Raw genomic sequence first — 18,218 nt, 5'->3', positions numbered from 1 at the left:
AGCCAGTGCTTGGATTTACTCTCTTTTTATTGCATGTAAGTAAAACCACTCCTTGGCTGATATATGAAGTCGTTGCTTGGCATCGCAAGATGGTAAAGCAGTGGATACCCTAGTACTCTCTTTAACATAGTGAGTTGTAACTAAGATGTGACTCTTGGGATGTACCGTTTGCTCAGCTCTTCATAAACTTGCTGCTGTCAAGTCCAGTGCTAAAGACACTCTTTAGCTTTGAAGGAGAGAGCTGTGTACTCACTCTGCTTTCTTCTGTTTCTTAAATGGATGTTGTATTGATAGCTGCTGGGACCTCAGACCGTGGCTTTGATTTAGAAAAGCACAATTCAGCATGTGTGTGGGTCCTGAGGAGTTCATTTGGGGAGACACTCTGTGGCCACCCTCTTTTGAGAAGGTGTGTTCTTTGTGGAGAATCCCCCTTTGTATGCAGGCAGCTTACTTTTAGATAAAATCACAGGCTTGACAAGATATCGCTGTGTGAAAACGAGAACTTAGGTGATGTTGGTTCAGAGGTTTTTACCCAGGGCATCTGAAGCATTTGGTTTTCTTTGCTTGTGTATGTGTGAAGGAAATTTAACTGTAAGAGACAGGGTTATAACCCACCAAGGCATCTTTGACTATGGTAGTGGAATTTATTAGTCTGTAGGGGCCTGTGTGTTCTTAGTACTGTCCTAGGCATTGTATAGTCATACACAGAGTCTGATTCCTCTCCAGCTAATTAAAATTTTATGTGGAAATGGAAACAGAAAGAACACAGGTTTCTTTCTGATCACATCATGCAAGTGAGAAGAAAAAGGACTTCAGTTTGTGTATTTCATGGTGTTCTCATTCTTTATTTTTTAAACGTCCCTTTCCTCTCTTTATATATCAAGTGTCTTTTCTGGAGAGGGTCCATGTGTGAACTCTTGCAGGTAAGCTGCATTAAGCAAATACACATCATCTGAGTACGGAAATAGAAAGTTCTTTCCCGCGGTAGCTTGCTGTGGCAATAAGAGATAAGAAATTACTTCATGACTGTTGCCTGAGACTTTCCTTTTTACTCTCATATCCTTCTTAAGCAGCTCACTTCTGCTTTCCATCCGGCATGGAGGCCAGGCGATGTGAGCTGGGAACCCAAGCACAGGCTGATAACTTTGCAAGCAGGTTTAATAGGGTAAATGGTGTGTGAGAGTGCAGAAAAATCCTTAAAAATAAGCTCTTTGGTATTGAAGAAAATCCTACAAATGGGACAATTACTGGACTCTTCAGTGCTCCGGACAGTGCCTGACCCATAAAATTCTCTCAGTCAATGTTTGTTGAATGACTGAATGACTGATTTGGATTGTTCATAAAATGAGTGTGGTAGGGTAGCCTTTGCCCTGTTTCCATTACCCAGGCACATAAGGAACTGCAGGTTGGAAAAGGTCAGAGTGAAGCAGGAGAGGAGGAGAATATGAAGGTGGGAAGAGAAGAAAGCCTATGTAGAAAGGAGATGATAAGAAGCCTTAAAGGTGGCAATATGGTGGTGAAGGTGGAGGTGGAGGAGCGGTAGAGTGGTGGTGATGGAGGTGGTGGTGGAGATACTGGGGGCGGGGGTGGAGGTGATGATGGAGATACTGGAGGTGGTGATAGAGGTGATGGCGGAGGTGGAGGTGGAGTTGGTGGTGGAGGGGACTGTGGAGGTGATAGTGGTAGTGATGGAGGTGATGGAGATAGTAGTGATGGAGGTGATGGAGATACTGCAGGTGGTGATAGAGGTGGTGGCGGAGGTGGAGGTAGAGTTGGTGGACGGGGGGACTGTGGAGGTGATGGTGGTGATGGAGGTGATGATGGAGATACTGGAGGTGGTGATTGAGGTGATGGTGGAGGTGGAGGTGGAGTTGGTGGTGGAGGGGACTATGGAGGTGATAGTGGTGGTGATGGAGATGGTGGTGGAGATACTGGGGGTGGGGGTGGAGGTGATGGCAGAGGAGGTGGGAGAGGTAGTGATAGAATGGGATTGGAAGTGGTGGTGATACAAGTGGTGGTGGAGGTGGCGGTAGTGGTGGAAGAAGTGGTGAAGTGGAGGTGATGATGGGCGGGCAGTGTGACATAGTCGGGAAAAATAGTTTTGGGATTAGACACAGCTGTTCAAAATCCGTATGCACCACTTACTAGCTCTATGACCTCTGAACCTGCAAAATGGTGACTATAATAAACTGACCTTTTTGTGTTTTTCGATAAGGATTAGAAATACGGTTGCACGGTGCCTGCCACCTCGTGGATCTTCACCAAATGGCAGTTACCAATATATTTTCTTCAGTTTTTAAATCGCTATAGCCACACTTACAGATTTAACCACCAATTTATCTTTTCTTCATGTTTTTTGCTGTTTTCTAAATTTCATAAATTGAGCATGATTCTTTTAAAGAATTATTTATTAAAAATAAATGTTATATACCTAGTTATCAAGATGGTTAAGCACATGGTGGTATATCTATATAAAAATACTATCAATAAAATGATGTTTATGTCATATATTAAGGCTAAGTTAAAAAAAAGGAGAAACATAACTCAGCTATGTAAAAACACTGCAGAGAAGCAAGATTGAGGTAAATATGTTAAAACGTGAACATACAATTAAGTTGGTTTATAGCTGATAGTTATATTTGTCTTTGTGCTTTTCTATTTTTTTTCAAAAGTTTCGTTAGTGGAGCATATCGAGACTACCTTAAAAATCTGAAAACAAAATAAATGTTGAATTAAAATAAATCAGCAAAATTTTAACTCTTAACCTTCCACCAAAAGTGAAACAAAAGTAGTTTTTTAGTTACAGTGTGCTGAAGTTTGTGGTTCATTGCAATGGATGAAATAACACAATGTATGTTATTTAATTTTCATAGGGGGGTCTCCTTTGAGATTAAGACTGGTGCAGAATCGTGTGACAGTTCTAAAGTGAGAACAGTGAAAAAGGTCCTCTCTGGGACTGACTGGTCTACTTAGTTCCTAGAATGGCATGAAAAAGGGCAATTTTGTCTATATGATTTACAACTGCCTCTAAACCTGTATTGGGTGCTTTTCTAGCAAGTTCAACGTCAATTTGATAGTTCTAAATTAAGTTTAGATTTGCCACCATAAGAGTAATTAGTTTTTAAGGGAATGTTGACTTGTGTTTTTCATCTTGGTGTACCTGGGGAGAGATCAGAAAAATGTTTTTGTGCAGTAAGAAATATTTCTTGTTAGGATCTCGGCCATCCCACCTCCCAGTGCTGGCCTGTCACTGTGGAGGAGGCCCTTATCAGAGACTTAACCGAAATCCAGTATTTTGGCTTATAGGTATTGGAATAAATCTCCTGTCCTTGACTTAGAAATGATCGAGTGAGAGATAATCGGCAGACAGAGAGGCAAAAAAGTGAACAAAGGTGAGCAAAAGACAGATTTCCTAAACTGACACGGGTGTTGAAATAGAAGGACTTGAAAGGTGAACAGTTAGCCAGTTTAAACTCACCCCAAAATGACTAGAGTGTGGATGAACTCTTAAAAAAATTGTGACTAAAAAATGACCAGATCTTCAGTGAGAACTGAAATTTAGATTAGAGATGAAAGAATTAATCAAACAGACAATGGACCTTATGACCAGCTGTAAAAGCCAGAAAGCCCAGTATGGAATATGAATTGAACTAGAGGCAGCAGCATGGTAGACTTTGGAACAGTTGGTCCATAGCATTTGCTCATGTGTGGAGCATTGAATACAAACCAATGATATTATTGACCACTTGCCATATTCAGGGCACTGTAATCAACACTTTCATTTTTACACGAACACTTGTCAAAGCAATCACTTTTCAAAACAATCCTGGGAAATAGCACTACTGTTATCTCCACAAAGCTGAAGTTTCGAGAGGTAAAGCACCCTAACACCACTCCGCTAGGCAGGGGCAGAGATAGGATCCAAACCCAGATCTTTGTGTGTCTCTGAGCCTGTGGCCTAACTACCATTGTACGTGACACTACATTGATTTCATTTGCATTAAAGATTTTCTTATACAGGATAGTTATCTGAGGCCAAGAATTGGGAGACCAAGGGGGAGTGTGAACAGATTCATGCTCTACTTTGAAATCTCCTTAAGGGACATTCCTTTCCATTTCTTGGTTGAAGAGTTTGGAAAGGAATTTTTCTTTTCTTTTCAGGGAGCTACCTGTGCCCTGACATGACTGCACATATGTGGTTGTCAATGTAGCTGCTTCTTAGGCAGCCCTAAAGTATTATGTAAGGAACCAGCAGGAACCAAAGGGGTCTGGAGAGCCAGGGGGGTTCCATGACTTTCAGAGCCATCCCTGGTTAGTCCACAACCTTAGTCAAGATATATAACATTCTCCCTTCACAAGGGTCCCTCCTGTTGCCCTTTTATAACAACATCCTGTTTAATTTGAAAACATCCAGTGCCTTTCTGGAGCATCACTGCACCCTTAGTGATAATGCTACACATTAGGCTCTATTTATTAGTGGGAGCAGCACAGATGGAGAGGTTAGGAGGCCTAAGTGCCCTGCCTGTGGCATATAAAGGTTGTGTGCTATCAAGCAAGGCCTTTAACTTCTCCATGCTTCAGTTTTCTCATCCATAAAAGCTGAGATAAAAATACCTAACCAGTCTGTTTTGTTGTGTGGACCAAATGCAATTAAGTGGAAATGCTTTGAAGAAAGTAAAAACGTTATAAACCAATGGGGCCTTCTGTCTTGGCTCGGATTTTATTTTCTTACCATGTAGAGACTCAGTTGACATACAAGAGCTTTACTGGCATAAGAGGATTAGGTGAAAGGTAGTAGGGGGTGTTATGGGTTAAACTGTGCCTCCTCCCCCAAGAAAAAGTATGCTGAAGTGCTAACCACCAGTACTTCAGAGTGTGACCATATTTGGAAATGGAGGTGTTGTGGATGTGATTAAATTAAGGTTAATGAGCCAATGAGACTGATGTCCTTATAAGAAGAAAGCCCTGTGAAGACAGAGATACCCAGGGAGAAGACCATGTGATGTGGAGAACAGAGACTGGAGTGATGCAGCTGTAGGTCAATGGCCACCAAGGAATCACCGGCCCTCCAGACGCCTAGGAAAAGTCAAGGAGGGATTCTCCCCTATGGGTTTCAGAGGGGGCATGGCCCTGACAACACCTTGATTTCAGATTTCTGGTCTCCAGAGCTATGAGAGAGTACATTTCTGTTGTTTTAAGCCACTCAACTTGAGGTCTTTTGTTACTATAGCCCTAGGAAACGAATACAGGGACTAAAGAATAAAAGCCATTGTAAATGCTAGTAATAAACTCATCTAATTGCTGGCAAGCACTTCTAGGGACCAAATCCAATATGACTCATTTCTCTGACTTTAACCTGTGGCATTGGGCCTCAGACAGTAGATTTACTACATCATTGAATGGGAATGAACACAGACACTAAACAATGGGACACATTTACAAAATGGAAATCAGGCTATGGTGAAATCTATAAAAGGGCATTCTTTCATAAATTGAGCCTAGCTGGGGATTTCAGACTATTATACTGATGTGGTCATTTACTAGATATGGAACAGTAGTGTCTGTTTGGGAGGATATTTACTTCTCCAAGTTGTATAGTGAAAGAAAAGTTCAAATATTTGGAATTGGAAAATGATGTAATGTGATAGCACTTTGGTCCAAACATAAAACCTAAGGCTCCAATCTAAACCTATAGCAAATGGAAACTCCCCAATTAATGGATGTTGGGTCATTTTAGTGGTTTCATCTGTAATTGTTGATCCCTTTGTTACATAAAGTTAGTTTGGTACCTGCATGGCTATTTTAATGACAGCGTAAATAGCCAGGATTTCAAGCATATGCTGTGTTTCTCTGCAACATAAGAATCCCTTACTTTCTCTTTTCAGTCGAGTTTAAATTACCTGCATGGCTATTTTAATGACAGCGTAAATAACCAGGATTTCAAGCATATTCTGTGTTTCTCTGCAACGTAAGAATCCCTTACTTTCTCTTTTCAGTCGAGTTTAAATTACTCTAATTCCTGTTACCATAATTATCCCTAGCAGAGCAACATTCTTTTAGCAGGAAAACATCATTGTAAGAGGCTAATTCATTTACTCTACTCAAAACTAAAAATATCTTTTTGCTTCTCCCCTTAATTGATTTATATTCAATTTTCTTTAGACTTGTTATTAATTTTATATAATTTCTTTCAAAATGCTCAATGGAAAGTTGTGACTGGTTAGATTCTTTCACATTTGAACAAGGTAGAATTTCTTTATTTTCCTGACTTTCACGAAAGGAAATACTTCCTTAGGAGTCTTGTGTACTAACCTCTAATATCACATAAGACGAGAACATTTAACCATTTATAGGCAAATTTATATATTGATACCAAACACTGGTCTAAAATGGGAAAATACAAGACGTCTCAGAAAAAAGGAAAGAAATGGAGCTGACTCAAAATTCTTTCCAGGAGTCTCCATTTAACATTATCTACTCCTACAGGATATAATTCGTTATGAGGTGTCAGGACTCAGCCAGAAGACACTTGGCTGCACTTATACTAAGTCACATTTTAAGGAAGAAACCTTTAATTCTTTTCAAAAACTGAGAAAATGGCTGCAGACATGAAAACCATACTTTTCAGGCTACTTGTTTATGATTATTCTGTTTGGATAGCTCAGAGTATAACACAATATGGGGGAAGTTTGCACTCTTTTTCTGGTCTGATGACCACATGTTGTCTCATTAATTTTTTGAACGTGTTGAAGATTCTGCTAGTTTAGCAAACTAATGGTCGCAACAGGAACATTTTATTAATTCACTTGAAGTACAGGTCAGTTATAACAACTTTGTTCTTTCCACCTGTTAAAAGCCTGAAGCAAATTATGCTAAAGGCCTTATTTGCTGGTTCCTTATTGAACCATAAATCCCAACCTCTCTTACGCTCCTGACAAATAGGCAAAGAATTGTTCTCACTCGTGAGAGTGAATATTAATCATACAGTAGGATGAATACCCATTATTGAACATTTAATAGTCACCAAATGCCTATTGGATACCTCATGTTTTCCACGTGTTTTATTGTAAGAGAACAGACAAGATCACCTTTTAAGTTCCCTTATAATCGTGTGAATTAACACTACCTTTTCTTGGTTAGATTCAGTTACAGCCATTCTGTCAAAGAGAAGTCTCTGAACTTGAACTCTCTTGGTGAAATATGTCCAGGGTTTTCCAGAGCTGGATTTCACCCTGGAAGCTACCAAGCTCTCCTGCACTTGAATTTTCAACTTGATTAATCAGCTGGAGCCGTTTTGCGTAGGTCACAGGGACTTAGAGGGAATTGTCGAGCAAGGTTTGAGGTAGGCACTAGAGCGCAATTGTTTTATTTTGTAGACGCTCATCAACATTCCAAAGTGATGTACAAATCAACTGCCTTGAGAGGAACGCCAGACCCCTAGCTCTCCTGGGCCGAGAAGCCAGCGCGAGATGAGAGACCCCAGAGCATTCATCAAAGCAGAGTAAGTGACCAGAGCGTGATAGGTTTGGCTATTTCTTCCGAAGTGACTTTGCTTTTCACTTTGGTGTTCCCGGTAACAGCAGAGTCCTAGACTCAGGGTCATTTCCACTTTGCATTAAATACTTTGTGAGCTCTGCACTGGGAGCAAATTAGCAAGATTCTCCTCTCAATCCTGAATTGAGTTCAGACACTGAGCATTGCTGCCTGCCCCCCACAGCCTCATGTTTCTTACCAAGGACGTGCACCTTTTGCCAGTGGATGGAGGCCCCTGGCTAGTGAGGTGTTCTCTATATTGCTTGGAACTTTCTGGGCAGTGAGCACCACTGAGGCAAGCCTTTGAATGAAGGCAGAAAACAGCATTCAAGAGGGCTCCTCGTTTACGATTGTAGTTTCTCAAACAGGCTGCATTTGTTTCCATGTGCCCAGCGGCTGTATGTCTTGTGTAGTCGGTGCTACTGTTATTGCTAAGAGTTAACGTGTACTGTCCACTTGCTGTCTGCCAGGGAAGGGGTTAAAGGCTGTATATTCATTGTCTAATTTTCTTAACCAGATGACTCTAGGAAGCGCTGTTATTAACTAGCTTCCCTTTTCCTGATGAAGAAACAGGCTCAGAGAGGTTAAGAACCTGGCTCAAGGTCACACAGTAAGTGGTATAGTCAGGATCCCAACCTCAACAATTTGCTTCTGGAGTCACAAGTTGAACTGGGTCTGCTGGACCTGAGAGTCCAGTAACATATGGCCGCTTTGAGGGCAGAGGGAAAAGGATGCCACGTGATTTCTTATTTTTAGATAAGGCTGCTTTGTGCTTGTTCACCTTTCCATTCATTCCCCAGGCTGGGAATGTATGTAATCTGACCCCATTTGGGCCAGAGAAAATGCGTTTGGGTGAAGAATGTAATACTAAGAGTGCTTGTCACAGATTTGCCTGAGCCGTAAGGAAAATCTCCTTCCTAAAGACATTTCCAGATCACAGCTGAGGACGCTTGGGACACAGAGACAGGACATTTGTTTCTAAGAATTCAGAATGAAAAGGGGAAGAAAAGTGGATATTAAAAGTTAGGAAGGCAGGATTTTGAGAAGATGTGTTTGAATAGTTTCTATTCATGATTTCTATTTATTATAAGACCAGGAAAATTTCTTCAGAAAAAGAAAAGATTAGTAAATAGCAAATTAGATAAAAGGAGAGGAAAGAAGGAGCTCTTCAGGCAAGTACTTTGCATTCAACCTCGTACTAAATTTATGTTATCAACTATCTTGCTATTTACTTCTTAAGTTTTTAAAATAATTTTTTTTCTGTAGCACGCATGTAATGTATGTTTATTGCCAAAAATGCACACAAACAAGATAAATATTTCCCATGATCCTACCATATTGAACTAATCATAGCTAATATTTTGGTGCAAAACCTTCAATATTTTGTCTTTTTTTCTTTATATATGAGTGTATTTGACAAAAATGAGATATAACTGTACTCTGACATATTAAAATCATATTCCTATCACATTACATATTTTAGATATAATAATTTACCAAATAGGAGTGCAGTTACCAAACTTTTTGAATGGGTCATGATGGATAAGTGAAGAGGTTTTTCTTCATGATAACTGACCATAGAAAAGTTCAGATATTGAGAATTTGCAAATACTGCAAAGAAGTGGCAAGTTTAACACGTTTTAATCCAAAAAGTGGCTAATTGTCATATAAAACAAAACAGAAAATAACAGAAGAGCAAAATGCAGTAGAGGGAAGACCCCAGCATGAATCTGAATAGGCAAGTTTTGGGGTGTCATAGCAGGTGGCAGCGGCTGTCTTTTGGAAAGAGGGTTTTCCTCAGCTGACTTGTCTTTTTGCAATCTTGTTGTGGTGTCTGGTGGTCCTGAAGACTGGTGTAGTACCCTAGTCTCCATGTGTTTTTAAGTCTGTGAGCATCATCAATCATGTGAATTTTTGAGTTGCTTGGCCACAAATGTTATTGAAAAATTATTTCTTAAACATAGAAATTCTCTTATGGTCCCTGAGAAATTCACCAAAAATTTGTTGAGAATTTTCTCTGTATCAGGCATTGTGGAAAATATAAACAAAATATTTTTTAAAAGTTAGTCCCTAGAATATCTTACTAATTTACTGGGGCAACAAAACTAACACATGAGACATTAAATGAAAAGACGAAAGTGATACATGAGTGTCATAATGAACAGTGTAGAGAGTTAGTACTGTAAAAGGTGAATGAACCAGGAGAATTTAATGGTGGAGGAAGAAGTTGAGCAGGATATGAAAAGAAGGGTAAGTTTCAGGCGGATGGAAAGAAGAGAGATGACCACGGAATCAGGGGGAAAAAATACAGAGCTTTTCCGCTGGAGCCAAGACAAGATGGCGCTCATGCCGCTGTATATCAGGCAGCTACACAATGGGAAGAATCTTGGACCACAAGTCACATGCTTTGTTCTGCCAGTTGCTATGTCGGTGAACTTTGGGTTGTTACTTTTTCATGTCTCAGTTTCTCCATTTGTGAAATGGGTAGCATCATAGGGCTACATGCCTCAAAGAGTTTTTGGGGTCTTGCACGAGATGATGTGTATACACATGCTGTAGGTGTCACTTGTGATGGGGATTGACTAGAAATACAGACAGAAGAAGAACACAAAAGGACAACAAAGTAGTTATAACATACCCCAAGCCAAAGTTGAGTGTTTTGAAGACAGAGGGAGTATATCGTTGGGTCAAACGTAGCAAGAGCAAAGGGGAAGTCAGAGGGTTGATAGGTTGATGGCATTGATAATTCCCCTCTGGAGACGTGGAGAAATGAGGGGAAATGAGAAGATGAGGAGGAAAGTGGTTGATGGGGAAATGGAGTGCTTTGGAGAAAGTTTGATGATAAGGATGGGTTTTCATACATTTGTATTTTTTCTAATAAAACGGCACTTTCTTGAGTATTGTGGGCAATGCATCATGTCAAGTCTTTTAATATGCTCTTCCCACTAATTGAATGAGAGGAAAAGGAAATTTCTTCTTTTCTCCTTATTTCACTTATTTTCCCTTTGTATCCCTAGAAGCATATGACACACTTCTCAACAAATAGCTGAAATAGTTATGAAAAAATATTATCATCAATCCAACTGGGTAGTAGTTAGATCTTGGGCAGCAGTTCCAGGCTTATGCGTCACATTTTTAAATCAAGTCATAGAGCTATTATAAATTATTAAGGATGAATATTGTATAATTAACTCATAATGAGTTATAACCATGAGAATCAGATAAAGCATGAATGAATCCATACAGTCCATAAAGGTACATTTCAACGTTTGTGCTTGTGTCATTCCTTTATTAAATATTTAATAGATTTTAACAATTAATGTCATCTTCCTTGTGCATTGAACCTTCTGGTGGACACAAAGCAAAAACCAAAAGACGTGTAGCAAGTCAGAGAAGAAAAAACAGAGGTTGGAGAATTCACACACTCTATAAGAGGCTCCTGAACTGACCTAATCTGGCAAATTGCCTGCCTGTTTTTGTTCATTATACTCTATTCACACTGTTATTATGGTCAAATCTAGGGCCTTTCTCAGCTCTCATCCTCCTGGATTCAGCATCTGTAGACTTCAAGACTCACGTAGACCTTGTCTGCCTTAAGGACATATACTCCATCTCTCAAATTTCTCCTTAAGCCATTCAACTATAGCATCTTATTTGATTTACGTCTTGGTTCCCTGTCTTGTTATCTGTGGAGGTTCTCGGGAAGTTCTCTGATCTCAATTCTCTTCAACTATTATTCCACAATATTATTTGAAACTCCCATCTTTCCATTCTTGATCCAACTCTGGTTCCCCACTCAGTTTCCTCTCACTAGCAGGGTTTTTTGCTCATATGCACTGGCGTTGTTGCAACTCACATATGTTTAGAATTGAACTATTGCCCAATATTCTCTGGTTGTTCTCCTTATACTCTCCTGAGTATAGAGAGAGTTCTTGGAGCGTTTCTTGGCGAGTCGAGCAAAACAAAGGAACTTGGGTATAATTTTAGAAAATCATAAGCTCTCTTACTCCCTCATTTAAGGGTTAATTTTGCTTTATCCAATCACACTTGCATTGATATTGTCTACTTGTTCCAGGGTCAAGGTAGCTTTGCTGTCTAATACCTCTCTTCCTAGATGACCTAGTCATTCGGGGAAGAAAAGTTGTCTTCTTTTTCCCTACCTGTTCACCCCAATCAATAGCCCCCAGGGAATCTTGGTTGTGGCCAAATCTCTTTTCTCTACCTCTACCCCCAGGTCTCTGTACCTCTTCCTCACGATTACCTGGGCATGTTGGACTAATCCCTCCGCTGAGCCCTATCCTTGGCCTTCCCTCTCAGCATGTGTCCCGTTCCCTGGTGTAAAGCAGAGATTCTCCGATTCTTTTTCTTTCTTGAATGTCTTACATGGTCCGGGGCTTTGAGTAAGTATGACAAAGACTTGGGTTTAGCCGTCTTTCCATTATGCAGTCATTTCCATTGAAAGCCTGCTTTCTGTTCTCCTGGAGAGCCTAGAGAAGTTTCACGTATTGACATTTCAGTGTCTATATTTTCGGAGTGGGCAAATAGAAAGCTGTTTGCTCAGAAGTTTTCTTTTCTCCAGGCTTTGTCTGTTTTCGTCTTATTCTTTGGGAAGGAGACCTCCCTCTAAACCCTGAATGCCTGTTGTGTGGCGCCTCTGAGCTATGACTACTTTACAGTCCCCCGAAAATGTGCATTTGTGCACGTTTCCTTAGACTGACTTTTGCTGTCTGTGTGCAGGGCAGATAGTAACGCCCCCATGGAAGAAACCGAGGCTCAGAATGGCGAAATGACTTGTCCGAGGTTGTAGTACTAATGAATGACTGATCTGAGGCTCGACTCTAGTTTGCTGTTTCCTACAGGAGGTTTCCCGCTCTGGAGCATTCTATTGCCTGACCTTTATCAGTGAGCTGTCTCTACTGATTTATCATCTAGGTAAAGTTTGAGTTCAAGCCTAATCACCTTCTCCTCCTCAGGGTGTCCCAGCCTGGATCATCCCGTCGGGCATGTATTCTTAGCCTTATACTTGGGTGGGTAGACGCCTCTACCCACCTGTGTTGGATGCCTGATGTCGGTGCTTACCGCATAGAATCAGGCACCAAACTTATTTTAGCTCAGAGGCACTATGGACTCCATTTACTCTCCATTTACCAGTTTATGGATAAGGAACTGAGGTCCAAAGAGATTTTGTGATTTCCCAAACGTGAACCGCTTTTTAGAGGTAATGCTCACTTCACTGCCCAGATTTCCTAGACTCTCCACTGTTAAGTCTGGGTTAAAATGAACACGTTCTTGGAAAGGAAAGGTCTTTCAGTTGTTATGAGTCACTAACACCACTGCGTGAATTAGCTAATCAGATCCTTCTGACTGGGAGCTAATTTGGGTTGCCAAACCACCTGGCTCACCTGTCCCACAACTCTGAGCTGATAAAAGCCTAGTCTAAATGTCAACTACCCAACAACAAAGACTGCACCATTTATTTTTGAAGATTCTTTCAGCTTTTCTCATTTAAAATGTCTTTCAATATAATGCAGTATTGTCCTTTGTGTGTGAAGATGGTAGAGTTCCTTCATTTCATCCTTCCTCTCTCCTAATAATCATTTCTGTCAAGGCTGTGCATGTATAAGGCACTAGGGTTGAGTCTGTGACTGAGGAAGCATCTAAACAAGTTGGCTTATTTGAGGATCCAACCTATGACTTCAGTTTCAATAACATTCCAAAGACCATCAGAAAATGAAGTCGACATAGCTTTGGGGGCTTTGGATAAGAGACAAGCCTGTATTTCCACAAGGCAGGAGCTAATGCTGGCTTTTCCATTAGATGAAATTTCTTTCAAGTCTCTCCAACCACGATCCCCTCCAGGGTCCCCACCAGACCTGCTTTAAGATCAGCTGAGCATCGAGATACTTGTAAGGTCTTTGGGGAACCTCCTGATTACACGTATCTTTACTGATAATTTTTCTTTACCTTGTGATGTGCTTATTTTAAACAGAGCCCCTACCCAGTCTCCCTTTCCCTCCTGAGCCTCTCTCATTAAATGAAAACTTCCTTGGGCTTGGAAGGCATTTGTGCTGACTTTCTGCCTGGTGGTTTCTCCAGTGATTTAGAAATCTGCACAGATGGGGCTGGGGGAGGGAGGGTACCCAGTTGGCATAGAGGACGTGGAAATTCAAGCAGAACTGGACACAAAATACTTGAGTCTCCAGTTCCATTTGCCGAAGGAAAGAAGCTCTTCAAAGTTTGCAAGATTTTTTTTTTAATCAAAACGTTTTTAAACGCACAGTAAAACAAACTGACGAGTTTTAGCTTCTTGGTATATTAAGCTTAGATTGTCAGATAAGTATTTGTCACTCACAGGCTTTCACCAGAAGGTGAATTTTCCTCATAAAAAGTTATCAATAGGTCAAATGTCTCATGGGGTATAAAGATGAAAATGTCATGGTCCCTGATTTCTCAGTTGTGTTTGTCCTACATGTGAATTAATGAAATTGTAGCAGGGTTTTCTTGGTGGGAACTGCACCTTTAAAAAATGGAAACAAATGATTCCTTTATTAAGGTTCACCTTTAACTCATAGACTATTTTGGCCCAGGAAGCTTTGGAAGCAAGGTGTACTGATAAAAGTCAAGAGCTAATCAGAACTTAGGAAGGCCCGGTTTCATGTCTGAACATACTTGGGAGAGACACTGTAAGAGAAAATTCTTGGATTGGTTTTTAACATTTCATCCAATAAAACTTTCTTGGGCAGGGTGTTAGTTGAAAGAGAGGCTATAATTTTAGAAGTCCTGGGACTTCCCTGGTGGTCCAGTGGTTAAGAATCTGCCTTCCAGTGCAGGGGATGCGGGTTCGAACCCTAGTCGGGGAACTAAGATCCCACATGCCATGGGGCAACTACTCCCATGTGCTACAACTAGAGAGTCCACGCAACCAAAAAAAAAAAGAAGTTCTGTTGGTATTCTGTTAACAAGAAGGTTGTTTCCCATCACATTTTGTTTCGGGGGAGTGGCTTAAACTGGATCTCTTTTGTTCTATACTTAAAAAAAATGGATTTTGCATTTGTTGTTATTGCTGTGTTCTCTCAGAGAGGATTATCCTCATGAGGAAGCCATTTGGTAGGTAATATTGAATTTCATTTGTTCTAAGCCCACACATATTTAGTCTTTTCACTTTCTTCTTGCCAGGGAACCAAGAGTGCGCTGCTTGTGACAGAGGTGTGCTGTGCTGTATTTCTTACAGATGGAAGATTCAGGTTAGCTGTGAGCTAATAAGAAATTTGACAGCATGGATTTCAGAGTAGGACCAGGAAGTACTCTGGTGGAGTTTGCTGAGAGAAAAGCAAAGATTCAAAACTGAGACTAGTCCTGATTTGAGGTTAGATGAAAATTTCCTCTGATGTCAAGAGATCTCTTAATTAGCACAGAGAAGGGAGAAAGAAACAGAGGCTCAAAGTTAAGCAAACTTCTTCACTGAAGGATTCTTTTAGGGGGCTAATATGCTAACATAGTTGTCAGTCTGCAGTATGGGGAAAATTTTGAATTGTGGGGAAACTTAATAAGCATCTTTTTCCAATTTATTGGCCAAGAAATCCCTTTATGACGGAGCACTGAGAAAGTCTTGTGTTCATCCACTATACTTTAGAATATTGTTTTTTAGCTTACCCCATCCTTTAACCAAAATATAAATTTTTTTAATAGATGAAACAAAGTCTTAACAGCTGTAATTTTACATTTGTTGGCATAGTTGTTCTATATCCAGAGAAAAAGATGTAGAGATGCAATGGAAATGAGAACTTAGGACACGGATGGGAATTTTATGTGTATGGGTGACAGTAAAAGTCTTTGGGATTGTTTTTGTCCTGAATCTTCAGGACATAACTGAGATTTGAATTCTAAAATAATGAATTAAGTAGTAAGGGAGTGAGAGGCTTCTAAACTCTCCATAGATAAACCATAAAATGAAGGCAGAGATTAGAAATGCTGTGTTGCAAGGACAATGAGGTTTTTAAGTGGTATGGATACACGTGGAGTCATGAACGATAAATCTCTTCTTGCTTCTTCTAACTTGACAAAGCCTATCCAAATCATGATGAAGACAATTGTGTCAGTTCCAAAGAATGCGTTTCTATAGTGACTATTGTAGGTAAGACTCAATATATTCACTTACATTAAAAAGGACACATATCCAAAGAAAACATTTGTACAGTTGCAGTCAAAAAATTACTATACTGAACACAATTCATTAGAGACTTTTATTATTCTTCCCCCAGGAGCAATGTAGAGCTGGAGACAGAAAATTATGTTGGTTTTCCATCACCTGTATTCTCAGTACTTCAACAGTGATTTGCACAAAGAAATGCTTGTTGAACACATTAACTTAGTTTTTTTTATCAACTAGTTATTTTTCATTGAAAAGGTAAGGCAGACATACATTTAAAAATTTAAATGTTATAAGAAGCACACAGGATGGAGAGTGGTGTTTACCACTCAAGACTTCCAGGCTCCCACTATAGAAGCAACCACTGTAACCAGCTTATACAGTGTTCTTCTAGGATGTTCTATGTGTATTGAAGCATAATGCATATATGCGTATATATAGATATGCACGTAGATATGTACACAGTTATTTTTACACAGGTAGAGGCGTACCATATAGATTGTTCTACATCTTGATTTTTTTCATTTAAATATTCTTAATGACATATATTTTAAGAAATGCGTTCCAATAAATGAATAGTCATATAACATTGACATTTTACTTTTCATTTCTTTATGATTGAGGTTGACTGTCTTTTCATATGTTACAAACCATTAGTGTTTGTTTTCTATGAACTGCCTCTAAGTTCTTTGTCAATTTTTCTATTGGTTTAATGGTCTTTTATAACTGATTTGTAAGAGGTCTTTTTATATTAAGAAAATGAGCTCATTGTCATATGTGTTGAAATATTTTTCCCAGTTGATCATTGGTCTTTTGACTTTGTTGGTATTTTTTTCTGTGCAGAAAAAAACTTTTATGTCATCACATTCACTAATCTTTTTGGAATCTGGGTTTTGAGTATTGTTTAGAAAAGCTTTCTTATCTCCAAAAAGAAATAAATTCTCCTATATATACTTCTAACAGATTGGTTATTTTATTTTATATATTCAAACTTTTAATTTACCTTCAAGTTAATTTAGTGAAACATATCTTTTTAGATGTTTTCTACATGGCTAGTTAGTTGACAATGCCACATTGCTAAATTTCAGGGTATGTAACATTCATTAAAAAAAAATTAACTTTTTTATTATGGAAAATTCCCAACATATAAAAGTATAGGACCTTGAAGATGGCAGAGGAGTAAGACGTGGAGATCACCTTCCTCCTCATAAATACATCAAAGATACATCTACATGTGGAACAACTCCTACAGAACACCTACTGAACATTGGTAGAAGATCTCAGACTTCCCAAAAGGCAAGAAACTCCCCACGTACCTGGGTAGGGCAAAAGAAAAAACAAGGACAAAAGAATAGGGATGAGACCCGTACTTCTGGGAGGGAGCTGCGAAGGAGGAAAAGTTTCCACACACTAGGAAGCCCCTTCACTGGTGGAGATGGGGTTGGTGGGTGGAGGGGAAGCTTCGGAGCCATGGAGGAGAGCACAGCAACAGGTGTGCAGAGGGCAAAGCGGAGAGATTCCCGCACAGAGGACTGGTGCCGACCAGCACTCACCAGCCCGAGAGGCTTGTCTGCTCACCCGCCGGGGCGGGCGGGGCTGGGAGCTGAGGCTCGGGCTTCGGAGGTCAGACCCCAGGGAGAGGACAGGGGTTGGCTGCATGAAGACAGACTGAAGGGGGCTAGTGCGCCACAGCTAGCTGGGACAGAGTCCAGGAAAATGTCTGGACCTGCCGGAGAGGCAAGATACCTTTTCTTCGGGGTGCGCAAGGAGAGAGTATTCCTTCCATGTGTGCCCACAGAAGGCAGAACACCACCTAAGTGAGCTCCAGAGATGGGTGCAAACCACGGCTATCATCTTGGACCCCAGAGATGGGCATGAAACGCTAAGGCTGCTGCTGTTGCCACCAAGAAGCCTGTGTGCAAGCACAGGTCACTCTCCACACCTCCCCTCCCTGAGCCTGTGCAGCCCGCCACTGCCAGGGTTCTGAGATCCAGGGACAGCTTCCCTGGGAGAACACATGGCACGCCTCAGGCGTGCTGGCCTGTCATGTTGGCCTCTGCTGCCACAGGCGCACCTCGCATTCCAATTATGATAACTGTACCCCTCCCTCCTCTGGCCTGAGTGAGCAAGAGAGCCCTAATCAGCCGCTGCTTTAACCCCCTCCTGTCTGGGCAGGGAACAGACACCTGAGGGCAACCTACAGGCAGAGACGGGGCCAAAACTAAAGCTGAACCCCAGGGGCTGTGCGAACAAAGAAGAGAAAGGGAAATTTCTCTGTGCAGCCTCAAGAGCAGCAGATTAAATCCCCACAATCAACTTGATAAACCCTGCATCTGAAGGATACCCGAATAGATAACGAATGTTCCCAAAATTGAGGTGGTGGACTTTGGGAGCAACAGTAGACTTGGGGTTTGCCTTCTGTGTCTAATATGTTTCTGGTTTCGTTTTTATCTTAGTATAGTATTTAGTGCATATTGTCATTGGTGGATTTGCTTATTGGCTTGGTTGCTATCTTCCTTTTATATATATATATATT

Source organism: Grampus griseus, assembly GCF_964374135.1.
Source record: "Grampus griseus genome assembly, chromosome: 13".
Taxonomy (NCBI): domain Eukaryota; kingdom Metazoa; phylum Chordata; class Mammalia; order Artiodactyla; family Delphinidae; genus Grampus; species Grampus griseus.
This window is presented reverse-complemented; position numbering follows the sequence as displayed.